Consider the following 15,065-nt stretch of genomic DNA (forward strand, 5'->3'; position numbering starts at 1 on the left):
TTTCCATATTGCGGATTTTTGTTACGTAATATTATTTTCTAGATTTCACGTTGTGAATATGATGGGATGTCTGATGGGATGTTTCTAAAAATCCATCCTCTGTAAAACGTCTTCTCTAGTTGTCCTGCATATGTATTCGCTAATGAAGCTGTGTGTTCTGAGCCTGGATCTCTACATTTCTGTATGAACCAGCTTAGAGGGCTAAAGACAGCTTGTGTTTAAATTGAGTGTAAGGCAATTTATGCTTTTAAAGTCATGGTCAGCTTTTATTTTTGTACTGTGCTGTAAACTTGTTCTGTGCCAAGTCACATTATTTTATAGCGTTTTTATAGCGTTATCAAATACGGTGTTACTGTAGTTTACTGAGTCCCATGTCACATGGTCTGTGATTGAAACCTGTAAAACCGGTTTAATTCGTCACAGCCAGCACTCTTCAGGTGTGAGGGTCTTCTGCTCAGAATGAAACGCTAAAATGTTTGTGTATATTCTAATGGTAGTGGGGGCGGGGTGTGTGGGAACAGGCTTGGTTGAAATTGCATTGGAGATCTATGTTCTTCACACCTGAAACATTTTCTCTGAAAGCATTTTCTTCGCAGTTTAACCGATCTTGTTACAGCATGTTACAGTTTACTATTATTAACCATATTAATTTTAAGTGCTTAATGTAAAATCTTGGAAAAATATATTTTCATTGTTCAAATATACATTAAGTCTGACTATCATATAATAAGTTAAATACAAAACTAAAGAAAAAATAGGGTTAAATATAATTCAAAATATTTTGCTAACAATGTTAACTGTTTATGAATAATAAAATGTATTAACTAAGGAGTAGGATGGCACAGTTGTTAGTATGTTTTTTGTTTTGTTTCTTTTTCATAAATACAACAGTAGTACCTGATGTCTCAGTGGCTTTCAAAATTAAATTATGCATGCAAACCTGTGAACTAGAAAGATAACTAAGATATCCATCCATTATATTCCATAATATCCATGAAATATATGGCGCTGAAATACAGTATGTGTGACGCATAAAAGACACCAAGGGATTGGGTGAGCTCCCATCACAAAAAAAAAAACTGCGAACCTGCACTACAGCGACCATAGTACAGTATGGAGACCAAGGCCTTTTACGGGAAGGGACGGGGTGCTTCTGCCGCCCCAGCTTCCAAAGAGCGAAGGGTAAGCAAATACAGCAGACTTCACCTGAAATACGCGATTACAGCGCATATTACAAGGTATTATTGCCGTTTTGAATTTTAAATTCAATTATAATTATTTCTTCGTAGCCTGTTCTTCAAGAAAACACAGCACGGGCGAAACGATCTACCACCAGGACAGTAAAAAAGAAAGCGGTAAGACGGAAAAAAAGAAAAGTTTATTTTGACTTCTGTTCCGCGACTGATGAATACTACTGTGTGACTTTATTTCTTACATGAATTATGTTATTTTGCCACAGGCTGTGGGTCTCTGCTCTCGGCCACTGGCCAGGGTGCCAACCTGTAGAAGCAGCACCTGTATGGAGACATTTTGGCAGCAGCGGGAGCATTACGATGCATTACTGGGGAGGATTGGGAGGCTAGAGTTCCAGCAGTCAAACAGTTGAGCAGCTGTCTCCCGAAAAGTGCCTCTCCCCGCCGCGCAGGCTGCAATGCCTGGCGGAAGCTCTGCCCCCCGCAGAGCACACACCGCCTCAGGACACTCCATCCCGGCCTCTCAGTTCACCACCGCGCAGGAATCTGTTGATGCTGTCCCCGCCGGCTATCTCCCCCCAGGAAGCACAGCGGAATTCACAGATGCCAGTGGGACGAATAATTCTCCCAGATGTCCAACTGCTACCCATCACCCAGGAGATGGAGGGGGGGTTGTACTTGCAGTGCATCGGCATAGACAGGAAAGCAAGAGCCGACCGCTACGCCGCCCTCGTGTTTCGAAATCTTGTGACTTTTGAAATTTACTGGGGGTGGACCACGTCTGTAAATTTCGATGGGTCCAGAGGCAAAAGTGCCTTGCCTTGCAATCTCCGGGAAACCATTAGTACGATGGTGAATCGGAGATTCTCAACCCTTGCTGCGTACGACTGGAAAAGAATTCGTGATCGGATCAACAAAATGCTTCGTAGGAGGAGGCAGTCTTTTCCTCTTGTCTAACAGTCTGTCCACAAACAAAACATTCCTGTTAGACAAGAGGAATTGAAAAAAAACAATTTTGTCAATGAAAACCGGTGTGTGTGTCTCTCCCTGCTGGATGTCCCTCTCACAAACTCCTGAATGAATAAAATAATTTCATTGAAAACGAGTTTGCGATTGTCTGGTCTTTAAATTCTTGAGATACGTGATTCCATATTATATTCCCTTTTAATCAAATTCTAAAAGTATGCTTGTTGACTCCGGTATCGCGTTAGTTAAAGACTTCGATGCTTAAAATGTTTAGGGAGAAATGGAATACTGGTGTGTATGTTTTCTTTAAAGTACCGAGACCAGCCATATACTGTATGTTTAAGTTCCAAAATTAATATCGTTTATGGGCTTCACACGCGTTGCAGTATGCTCAGGCACTAAGTAAAAGGAGTTGCTTCGTATTGCTTGACTAATTTTAAAAACTAAGTTATAAATGCAGACGCTCCCTCGATGCGCTGCTCTGGTGCGTCGGCTCCTACACAGTGCCTGTCTGCCGTAAGCGTTACAATATACTAAATACTAAATACTAAAGCTAATACTGGCTCAATGGGCTTTGACGTGCTAATGCGTTGGTTTAACAGTCCGGGTGTGGCAGGCTTCCAATGTCAACTCGACTCGATTGGAAGACAATGAACGTATTTTAGCCCTAAATGTATTAATAGCAAACATGGTTTACATAAAATACATTTTTCCAAGAAAGTTTATAATAATACGATCTATAGTTGAAATCTGAGCCTACTTTAAAAATAAAGGAAAAGCATTTTCAGAGAGCAATCACGCTGTGTTTATGTAGAAAAAGTGATTAGGTTTATGAGCAATCTAATTACCTATTCGCTTAAAACGCTATATAAAATAAAGTTTATTAAGAGATGAATGATCAGTGTCGCAGTTTAAATAATGTGAGTCAGGAAACTAACACAGCGCCACCGGATTTAATAACGCAATAAAAACGCTATAAAATAATGTGACACAGTACAGCACAGTACAATAATACTGACCATGACTTTAGAAGTATAAATTACCTTACACTCAATTTAAACACAAGCTGTCTTTCTGTATGAACCTCTAAGCTGGTTCATACAGAAAATGTAGAAATGCATTAGCCTGATTATGATTAAAAAACACATAATTAAACACGCGTTTGCGATTTAAATCAGAACACAATTTAAATCAATATAAATGTTTATATTGTAACGCATACTGTCCAGCCTCCATTTCTCTATAAAAATTTACTGTTGCACACACACACACAATAGAAGCAGGAACCGCTGTCAGAAGGGAAGATATGTTCAAAATATCGCAAATATCGATCATGTTGTGATATTTTGAAATATAAAAGTCAATTGATTGTCCATAATATCGCTTACCTATTTTTTCGAAGAAATGTTTGTTAAAATAAAAGTCCAGCACCAGCTGGATTCGATCACACAACCTGCCAGTTGGTAGTCACGCACCTAGACCAGTAGGCTACAAGACAGCTCGCATGATCAGGCAGGCGAAACAGCCCTACACAGCCCTGTCGCAGTACACGGATATAATCATACCGTTATTAAATTCTTTAGATACGCGATTCCATATTATATTCCCTTTTAATCAAATTCTAAAAGTATGCTTGTTGACTCCGGTATCACGTTAGTTAAAGACTTCGAAGCTTACAATGTTTAGGGAGAAATGGAATACCGGTGTGTATTTTTCCTTGTGATATTTTAAGCTCTAGTTGAATGATAGGTGTCGCATTTTAAATCATTTTCGTAGCTAGAAATTATGAAACGCCCTGTTAAAAGCAAGGAAGTTTTTATGCCCGTTGAAGTAAAACAAAATGCCTGACAAAGTATGGCTTGGACAGATTCCAAGTGCTTGTACAAATGTGCTAAAGAAATTATACTTTGAGTATACAGCTTGTCCAAAGTCATCCATTATTAATACTATTAGTAATATCTTCAGTAAAGGCTTTGATGCATAAATATTTCTGATAAAGGTAGGTTGTGTACTTCTGTCCAACTGAGCAATTTTGCTTTCATAAAATATACCAACATTTTAATGACTGATGATTAACATGCTGTAATACACAGTTCAAAATTAAAGGCTCAAATGCTGTACATGAGAGGTTAAGCTCCCCCTGGCGGTTTTACAAGGCGACGCCGGATAGTTAGTCACGTGACACACGTGACACACGTGAACTGCGTGATACCGCGTGATACCGCGACACGCCCACCGGGGTATGCCGCGAAATACCTCACCCATTTTGAATGGCTGCATCTGTACAGGCATGCATTACCATGACATTGTGCGTTCCACGGTTACAACAAGATGTTATTGATGTTTTTGTACAAGTGATAGTTACAATTATACACATCCTTAACAATCCTAATCCTACAAATACATAAAGTCCTACCCCAGGACCCAAACGCAGACCTCAGCCATGTGGAGATCTATCGTCAGGATCTTGGAATTGCAATATTGACCCAACTCCGATTATAATTTTTTGGCTGATAGATATGCCAACACCCGGAATGTATTGATACCATATCCCCAGTAATGCTCCTCAGGCCTAACAAGCACACTGTTGGTTTTAGGAAGCATCAGACACAGAAACGGTAACAACATCCTACTTTCTGTACACTCAGTCTCTGGTGCCGTGGGTCAGTGAAAGTGCGATGCGCGGATCCAGCGATCTCATCCTGTCACTCAGATGGCACAATCAGTAGTTAGTGGCACTTGATATGGTCCCTCCCAGCAGGATTGCAACGTCTGGCAGGGTATCTCTTCTTCACCTACACCCACTCGCCAGGTATCCGGTCGTGTCTCCCCTCTACTGGAGGTCCCCAAGCGTCCGGCACCTGTTCACGAGCCCTGTGCACCGCTTCAGTTAACAAACCTACAATACTTAAATAGAGAGTTAGTAAATTCATCAGTGCGTTAGCCAAACTTGGCCTCCAGGGAGTTTCTTTGGCTGCCCGTGATGATCTCAAATGGGCTCAGTCTCACAGTTCCGTTTGCTCCAGCCCGCAAACCGCACAGGACTGCAGGTAGAGCATCTACCCACGGTGTTCCTTCAGTTGATATTTCCTTAGTTGGTCTTTCAGACTGTGGGTGATGGGGTCAATGTGACTTCCAACTTACCCCTAGTGAGGCAATTACAGCCTGGCACACCTTCCCAGTGTAGTATGCCCCTAGATCAGTATCCAAGGGGCAGGGCAGTCCGTACCACGGGATCATCTTTGTCATACACTTGGGTATGTGCCAGCCCACATCCCATCATCATACAACCCCACATTCTTTACACATTTGTTTTAACCACTATTAAACATCTCTTAAAGGCCTCAACCTGAATTCTCCCTTTTCCCCAATAGAGGTTTCACAGGGGTCTCAGACTCCCGCTCTCCCAGTGCCGCTCATCTGGCATCTGCATCTGCATGGTTGTTACCTTGAGTTACTGGAATTCTTTATTTATTGTGTTATTTACACCTTACTCAAGCTGTTTCTTCGGCAGCTGTAAAACTACAAATCAGTTCAGAGACCAGCCCAGTATTCTTAACTGGAGTCCTATTTCTCCATAGCCATCCAGAATTGTGGCCTACATGCAACAAATACATACATTATATACATATACAGTAACCCTTTAACATCTTTCTTTTTACAATCTTCCATCAGTGCTCTTAACTGGCTTGCTGCGCTGAGGCAGTGGAGGGGCATTTTTCCGATTGTTAACACCTTGAATTCTGTTGTAACAGCTCAGCCTGTTCTCTGTTCTCCCTCATGCATCAGAGAGGACCCATCAGTAAACAGTATTACATTTTCTTAAATTTTCACGGTCCCCCACCTTTTGGCTACAGCATCTAATGGTATAATAGTGCCAACCTCCATGCTCCTGCGTCAGCACAGCTGCCCAGAACCCTTTTTCCACACTTACATACAAAGAATGGTTGATCCATCTGAGGAAACCCCAGTCTTAGCACCTGTAAGAGAGCTTGTTTCAAACTATTACAGGCGGCTTTTGCTGCTGGAACCAAGGCAATCTTGTCCTTGTACTGCACTGCCCCCTTAAGCAGATCTGTTAAGAGTTGTGCTCACCCCATAAAAAACATTGCACCCAGGCCCTGTTAAAATTTCACAATGCTAGACACAAAAGGGCCTTATCATAACTGCTTCTATTAGACACTCTAAAGCTGAAGCAACTCAGACTTGTGGGTTTCCTCGTCAGGGGAAGCACTCAGAATACCATCTACATATTGAGTGATCACAGTCAGTTGAAGCCACGTGATACCCTGTTCTGTATAGTCATTCCTTGTAATGCATAATATTCCAACCCAATAGATCTGGGATAAAACCACCCACATTCGCGTGATAAGTGCACGTGAATGTTAAAATCTGGTACTCGGCAAGTAAAACTTGTTGCCCCAATACTCCTGTGGCCTCCTGCCGTCTCCCCATATACATTACTCTATAGCACACTGTTGAACAGAGGAGTGAAACAAGCATGACAGTAGTGCTCCAGTATCCCCTAACAGAGAAACCAACACCCCATTAACAGTACATTTTTATCCACTGGACTGGGACAGACTTAGGGAGGCTACAAGGGATTTACAGGATCTAATCGTTAGGTAAACAGATCTTCTCACAAGACTGTTTATTCTCCCCAGTCTCGATTCTAAACCTACAGATGCAGCCATTCAAAATGGGTGGGGTATTTCGCGGCATACCCCGGTGGGCGTGTCGCGGTATCACGCAGTATCATGCAGTATCACGCGGTTAATCGCGTCATTTGACGTCATGCCGGAAAGTATCCGGCATCACCTTGTAAAACCGCCAGGGGGAGCTTAACCTCTCATGTACAGCATTTGAGCTTTTAAATTTGAACTGTGTATTACAGCATGTTAATCATCAGTCATTAAAATGTTGGTATATTTTATGAAAGCAAGATTGCTCAGTTGGACAAAAGTACACAACCTACCTTTATCAGAAATATTTATGCATCAAAGCCTTTACCGAAGATATTACTAATAGTATTAATAATTAATGACTTTGGAGAAGCTGTATACTCAAAGTATAATTTCTTTAGCACATTTGTACAAGCACTTGGAATCTGTCCAAGCCATACTTTGTCAGGCATTTTGTTTTACTTCAACGGGCATAAAAACTTCCTTGCTTTTAACAGGGCGTTTCATCATTTCTAACTACGAAAATGATTTAAAATGCGACACTTATCATTCAACTAGAGCTCAAAATATCACAAGGATCCTCAAGAGCACAGCAAAGACTGTATTAAAAGATACTTGTATGAGATACATGAGAATCCAGGCTTTTTTACCAATGCTTTCTTTTCCGTATACCAGATATTATGGAACCACTTCAGAAGGGTGTCAGCCAGTCAGATTCCAGAAATCGGTACTTTAAAGGAAAAATACACACCGGTATTCCATTTCTCCCTAAACATTTTAAGCATCGAAGTATTTAACTAACATGTGAAATAGCGTGTGAAAAAGTGGTAGTTTTAACCCTTTCTGCTAATATAATATGGAATCGCGCATCTAAAGAAATTAATAACGATATGATTATATTCGTGTACTGCGACAATGCTGTGTAGCGCTGTTTCGCCTCTCTCTTCATGCGACTTCCCTTGTAGCCCACTGGTCTACGTGCCGATTACCAACTCACGGGTTGTGTGTTCAAATCCAGCTGGTGCTGGACTTTTCTTTTAACAAACATTTCTTCGAAAAAATATAATAGCAATATTATGGACAATCAATTGACTTTTATATTTCAAAATATCACAACATGATCGAATTTAAGTCATTTTTGATAACAATGAATAGTCACCTTCTTCCCTTCTGACAACGGTCCCTGCTTCTGCTTCCTGCTTCTATTCTGTGTGTGTGTTTGGGGGGGGGATCCCTTCAGATCTCCCTTCAGATTTAAAAGGTTATTAATCATATCTTCGGTGTCGCATCTTACCAGTGCAGCTGATCTTTTGCTGCCTGGGTGGGTCAGCTATCACAAAGCTTTAGAGAACCTAACATTTCTATTATCAACAAATTGTAAATTTGTAATAGAGTAAATTTTTATAGAGAAATTGAGGCTGGACAGTATGCATTACAATATAAACATTTATATTGATTTAAATCGTGTTTTGATTTAAATCACAAGCGCGTGTTTAATTATATGTGTTTTTTTAATCATAATCAAACTAATGCAACATAAATTGATACAGTATCTTTGTCTTCTAAGTATCTTAATAAACTTTCAGCATAGCTTTCTACCCGTTTAGATTTATTTTTCTTGGGATTTTGGGATCAAAAGTGGAAGGATTAGATTGTAATCGTTTTTATTTTTCAAATACATTTTAGAAAAGTGTAATCTATACCTGCCCAGACTGTACGCCTTCCTAAACCCCGCCCTGACCACTTTCACTCCTGTCCTGCTCTTCCCCGTGCACCCCAGCCAGGCGCTCTTCGGCTTCTGCCCGGGACGAATGTATATTTTGATATTTACACCCGGCGCGGCACCGAGGGAGCGTCTGCATTTATAACTTAGTTTTTAAAATTAGTCAAGGAATATGAAGCATCTCCTTTTACTTTTAAGTCCCTTAAATACATTGAGCACAGCTTTCTCACCACTTAAGATTACTTTTTGATACCATCCTTTCACAAAGCAGAAACTTCCTGTATTTTCCGGTGACACAGGTGAAAGATTACAGATTTTAATCATCTTTAATTTTGATACGTTATACGTTTTAGGAACAGTACGTTTTGTTACGTTATACGTTTCATCTAAACAAACACCACAAAATTATTCTCGATTGTATTTCTGAATGTTATGTTACACCTACAGTAGTTCACTGCTTTAAATACATCGAATTAAGAAAGTTAGGTGTAGCACTTTAGATCTTTAGATCTGAACCAGGGAAAATCTGATCATGTTTCTCTATAACAATAATAAAAAACTTTATTTTACATATCACCTTTAAAAGTGTAATCTCAAAGCAATACAGTAGATGGAAAGACAGTTAAAAGGGACCAAAGTAAATACCAGACAAACGCAGACGCGTTTTTAATAAAATGCTTTTATTCATTCAGCAGAGAGAGAGGGAGACATCCAGCAGAGAGAGACACACACACCGGTTTTCATTGACAAAAAGTAATTGTTTTTTTTACATTTTTTTTTACATGTTTTGTTTGTGGACAGACTGTCCACAAACGTGAGACTGTCTTTCTCAGACTCACATTCCCGAATGTCCCCCGCCCTGGTCAACAATCCTAGGAAGAACACGAAACAGCCTGTTAATAAAATTGTTACAATTTTGTTCGGTCAGTTCTTCCTCCCAGAATTTATAGATCGCATCGATCAGTTCCTGCTTTGTGACGGGCTTAGCAGTTTTCCGAACGTAGTCTTTCAACGAATGCCAAACCATCTCTATCGGATTTAGATCTGGGGATTCGGCTGGAGTTTTCACCCAGTTCACTCCTTCTGCTATAAGCCTCGCCCTTGCTGCTGTGTGTTTCGGATCGTTGTCTTGAAAGAGACAGTGTCTTGATCCAAACTGCTCCCTGATATATGGGGCGGCATGCTCTGTGACCACGACTTCCTGGAAGAATTCCCGGTCCATAATTCCTTCGAAAATAAGAAGTGGTCCCGGGCCTCTTCTAGATATACCCCCCCAGACGTGAAACTTCAGTGGATGTTTGGGCTTTGGCTTGTCCACATATCTCCCCTTTTTGCAAAATGCCATTGTTGAAAACTGTTCCAGAGCCACTGTTGTTTCGTCGGTGAAAAGTACATCCTAGAATGCCTCCCCCTGTTCAATCCATTGGAGCGCTTGTTTGAGTCTTTCCTCTTTGTTTTTTAGCCTTATCATGGGGCATGTGTTGGTTTTTCTGTATCTGCATCCAAGCCTCCTGCGTACTCTTCTTATCGATGTCGGGCTAACGGTCGCACCGAGGTCAGCCCATAGCCGTCTTTGGACTTGCATCGCCGGTAGCTCATCATTTTCATCAGTCAGTTTGTCAATAGCTCGCACAATAGGACTTGAAAAAAAAGAGATCAACAATTAGTTTTAAAAATAATGTGCGTAAATGTATTTACATGCAGGAAAGGTATTTTTAGAAATTTATTTCCCTTTGAATCGTCCTCGGTTTAGATTCTCATTGCCTCCTCTCCCCTTTATAATGCCGTCTCACTGTGATTTCAGAAACGAAGATGTCCATCGAAGCCAACTGCTGTACAATGTCCCGTGTTGACTTCCCGTTTCTTTTCATCTTCATTATTTGATGTGAGAGAGTCTTCGTGATTTTGGCCATTGTCCGTCTCCTTACCAAAGCGATACAGTGGTGCAGCTTGAATTCTGTACCTATATACTGTATGGTATTGTAGCGAAATGCTTGTTAATAAGACAGAATTAAGTGTTTCTGTGCTTTCCCAAATGAGGCCTCATCTCTCTGTTCATCTCTGTGGTGCAGCCACAGAGAAACTATTCATGCAGGCTGATTTAAAGATGTTTTCTTTTGATAAGGGACAGCTCCCAAAGGGGGATGCACTGAGCTAAGCCTGGCTATCGTGATCAATGGTCATCCATTGGCGCCTATCTGTCTAGGGAGTGCCAGATGGACATCTGGACTGCATTCCTAAGTGTCAGGAGTAAGTGACTCATATCTCACCTTGATCAACCAATCAGGGACTGGTAGGGCCGAGTAACCCACGTGGGACTCTGATGCCCATGGAACTTTCAGCCAATGAATGAGCTGAAGTTCCTCCAGGTAAAAACAGGCAACACAGAGAGCCTGTAGTAGGATTCTGTGGACTTTTCTAAAGTGAATTCAAAGGAGAATTCCAGGGCAGGACGGCCCAGGAGCAGAAGGCTCCCAAGGGCAGGACATTCTCGCAGCACGCCTTCTGACCATCCTGAGACTCAGCCCGGACAACCACGGAACGGCCAGTGTGTCCGAGTGCCAGAACTTTCCTTTGTTCTAAGAGTCTAGAGCGGAGGTTGCCAGAGAGTAACCAGAGGATCCACCCGAGGTTAGCATCAGCAGCAGGCCTCGTGAACAGGTCAGAACTGTGGACAGCTGAATCACTATTCAGAACTAGCTCTTCATCAGGAACGAACCGGTCCTCTTCCTGACTTGCTGGGACCCACAGTCATCTTTTCTCCTGTGCATAAACTTTGCTAGTTAAAGCCAACACTAACTAGCCGGTCAGTGAGCATCAGCAGCGCACCGTCGCAAGCCGCACAGCACAGCCTGGCACTGAGCCAGAGAGCGCGGATTGGACAGCAACAGCCTGCAACTCTTTCTTTGTGCCCGCAGGAGATCTGAATCCCCAAAGATTGGATGAGTATTCAACTTCAATGCATTACAGCTCGAGAATTCAATTGTTATCCCAACCAGTTGATATCAATTTAATTCCTGAGAGTTATGTACTTGTTTTGAGTATCTAATGTAGACGTTATAACCAAGTTCATTTACGAAACGGTCTAAATGAATTATATACTGAACGTATGTCCTCTTGATATATGTAACTCTTTGTAACTGACTGAATATATACCTTTTGTATTCTGATAACCCTCTCGATAAGATCTGTTAGGTTTACATGCATATTCTATGTATTAATACTGTAAATGTATCCTCGTGTATTAGTACCTGTGTGTGTGCGTTGTTTGAGTTATATCGCATGGCTGGATTCTAAAGCCATCAAAAGAATCATTTTTTTTATTTACTGCTACAATTAATAATTGTCCCAGTAAATGCCCAAACCCTACAGAACTGGTGCCTTCAGAGAGCACACTACAGTATGGTACAGATAAAACTTACACCATACCGATGAGCTAATACCAGGGAAAGACACTCCTATTTTATTTAAAACACAATACGCCAGGAAATGTGTCTGATGCATTAGCAAGTTAAAACAATTGGGTCGAAAACCTGGGCGTAACACCATTTCCTTTTTCTGATCACTCGCTTTCTGGATATACGTCTCACCTGTCCTGTTCTTTGTTTTCCTGGTTTGCTGATTATGCCTGCTGCGGTCCACTCCTTCCCTCACACCTAAAGAAGACTATTTTAAATTTCTTGGCGCAGTTTATTGTGCAATTAACCCTTGTATGTGCTGTCCGCGCTCAAAATGCAATTTTAAAAAAGTCAAAAACCGCGCTCAAAATGCAATTTAGAGCTTTCTGGCAAGAGGAGACACCCAAATCAATAATGTAACATGCCACTGTTTGTGCATGAACAGGGTTATACTGCTATTCCCTTTGATACCCGATTAAAAAAAATAAAAAATGTTTTGAATCCCTGGCGGAACCGGGCATCCATATGAATCAAGTAACAGGTTTATTCCATGCTGAAAAAAAGAAGAAAGAAAACACATTCCATAAGAATTGACTGAGCTCCACTCTGTACCACACAATGATCCCCCCAGAGTCTCTGCCCCGGGTTATTTGGGTTTTTAGACAGAGGGTAAAAAACTCTCTCTCTCGCTTGACCTCCCCCTCCCTGTGTATTGTCTGTTTTTTTGTTAACAAGGCTCGCCAGCTAATGTGAATCGAAACCTGTCTTTCTAGGTTTTAAAGTCGTGCGATGTGTAAGCCACAATTCAAATAGAGAAAAAAGAGCTGACTGACAAGATTTAAGATGTGGCTGTCAATGTTGGATTAAAAAAAACACATTGCCCGACGTTTGTTGCATTGCTTGAAAAATAACTTTATTTCAAGAGACTGGATAAGTAATTCAAGTGTTTTTTGTAACTTCCTGAAAAACAACTAATAATTTAACTATATGTGCAAACGTTTTATGATATGTCGCTGTTGTGAATGTCTGTGGACATGTGCTGGCTGGACAGGAGGCTCTACTGTACACAGAGAGGGGCGGGAGGAGGGGGCAAGCCGATACATACTCTTAGAGTTTGATTAATAGGGAATATAATACAAAAATATAGTACTAAAAATAAGATACACTCTACAGACATTAACAACAGTGACTGTCAGAAGATAGAACACAGCGGCTCAGGCACCCGCTGAATGGAAAAGGGGCACTTTAATGTTCTGTATGGCTAATACTAAAGCCAATACTTCAATACTTTAATATTCTTTTCTGTATGTTTAACAATAGTGGGTACTGGCCTAATTCGTCCCTGCTCCCGTTGTTAGGTGTTAATGTGTTGTTAAGTGTGAATTTGTACCTGTTTCCCTGAGGTCTGGCTTTTTTTCTGGAAAACCATAACTCTGGTCTTGTCCAGATTGACTGTCGGCGCCCAGGTCTGACAGTGCTGCTCCAGCAGTGCCAGGTTCTAGCGCAGCCTCTGTTCTGTGGGTGACAGCAGGACCAGGTCGTCTGCAAAGAGCAGGAACTCGATTTCCATAATTAATGCAGATCAGTAAATCAAGGGACAAAACTATTGCGCCCGGGTCCTCAATGGGCTTTGACGTGCTAATGCGTTGGTTTAACAGTCCGGGTGTGGCAAGCCTCTAATGTCTCCCGACTTCGGAAAAAGGCACCCGCCTTTCATTGGAAGACAATGAACACATTCTAGCCGTACATGTGAATATAGCATAAATACACCAAGGGATTGGGTGAGCTCGAACCTGCACTACAGCGACCACTGTACAGTATGGAGACCAAGACCTTTTACGGGAAGAGACGGGGTGCTTCTGCTGCCCCAGCTTCCAAAGAGCGAAGGGTAAGCAAATACAGCAGACTTCATCTGAAATACGCGATTACAGCGCATATTATAAGGTATTATTGCCATTTTGAATTTTAAATTCAATTATAATTATTTCTTCGTAGCCTGTTCTTCAAGAAAACACCACACGGGCGAAACGATCTTCGAAATCTACCACCAGGACAGTAAAAAAGAAAGCGGTAAGACGGAAAAAAAGAAAAGTTTATTTTGACGTCTGTTCCGCGACTGATGAATACTACTGTGTGACTTTATTTCTTACATGAATTATGTTATTTTGCCACAGGTCGTGGGTCTCTGCTCTCGGCCACTGGCCAGGGTGCCAACCTGTAGAAGCAGCACCTGTGTGGAGACTTTTCGGCAGCAGCGGGAGCAGTACGACGTATTACTGGGAAGGATTGGGAGGCTAGAGACACTCCTGAAAATGCAGAGGAAGGAGACAGTATGTTCCAGCAGTCAAACAGTTGAGCAGCTGTCTCCCGAAAAGTGCCTCTCCCCGCCGCGCAGGTTGCAATGCCTGGCGGAAGCACACACCCGCAGAGGACACTCCATCCTGGCCTCTCCTCTCACCACCGTGCAGGAATTTGTTGATGCTGTCCCCGCCGTCTATCTCCCCCCAGGAAGCACCGTTTACAGAGCGGAATTCACAGACGCCAGTGGGACGAATAATTCTCCCAGATATCCAACTGTTACCCATCACTCAGGAGATGGAGGGGGGGTTGTACTTGCTGTGCATCGGCATAGACGGGAAAGCAAGAACCGACCACTACGCCGCCCTCGTGTTTCGAAATCTTGTGACTTTTGAAATTTACTGGGGGTGGACCACGTCTGTAAATTTCGATGGGTCCAGAGGCAAAAGTGCCTTGCCTTGCAATCTCCGGGAAACCATTAGTAGCATGGTGAAAAGGAGATTCTCAACTCTTACTTTGTGCGACTGGAAAATAATTCGTGATCAGATCAACGAAATGCTTCGTAGAAGGAGGCGCTCTTTTCTTCTAGTCTAACAGTCTGTCCACAAACAAAACATTCCTGTTAGACAAGAGGAATTAAAAAAAACAATTACTTTTGTCAATGGAAACCGGTGTGTGTGTCTCTCTCTGCTGGATATCCCTCTCACTCTCTGCTGAATGAATAAAAGCATTTTATTAAAAATGCGTTTGCGTTTGTCTGGTATTTACTTTGGTCCCTTTTAACTGTTTTTCCATCTACTGTATT

At 41.8% G+C, this 15,065-nt stretch overlaps 1 pseudogene; it reads left to right on the plus strand.

Annotated features, from left to right (window-relative positions):
* LOC148677904 (uncharacterized) overlaps positions 1-14,854 on the plus strand; it is a 49,784-nt pseudogene extending 34,930 nt beyond the window's left edge.
* Positions 14,855-15,065: the final 211 nt, after the last annotated feature.

This window comes from Lepisosteus platostomus, chromosome 1, assembly GCF_059453375.1.
Source record: "Lepisosteus platostomus isolate fLepPlt1 chromosome 1, fLepPlt1.hap1, whole genome shotgun sequence".
In the NCBI taxonomy this organism is placed as follows: domain Eukaryota; kingdom Metazoa; phylum Chordata; class Actinopteri; order Semionotiformes; family Lepisosteidae; genus Lepisosteus; species Lepisosteus platostomus.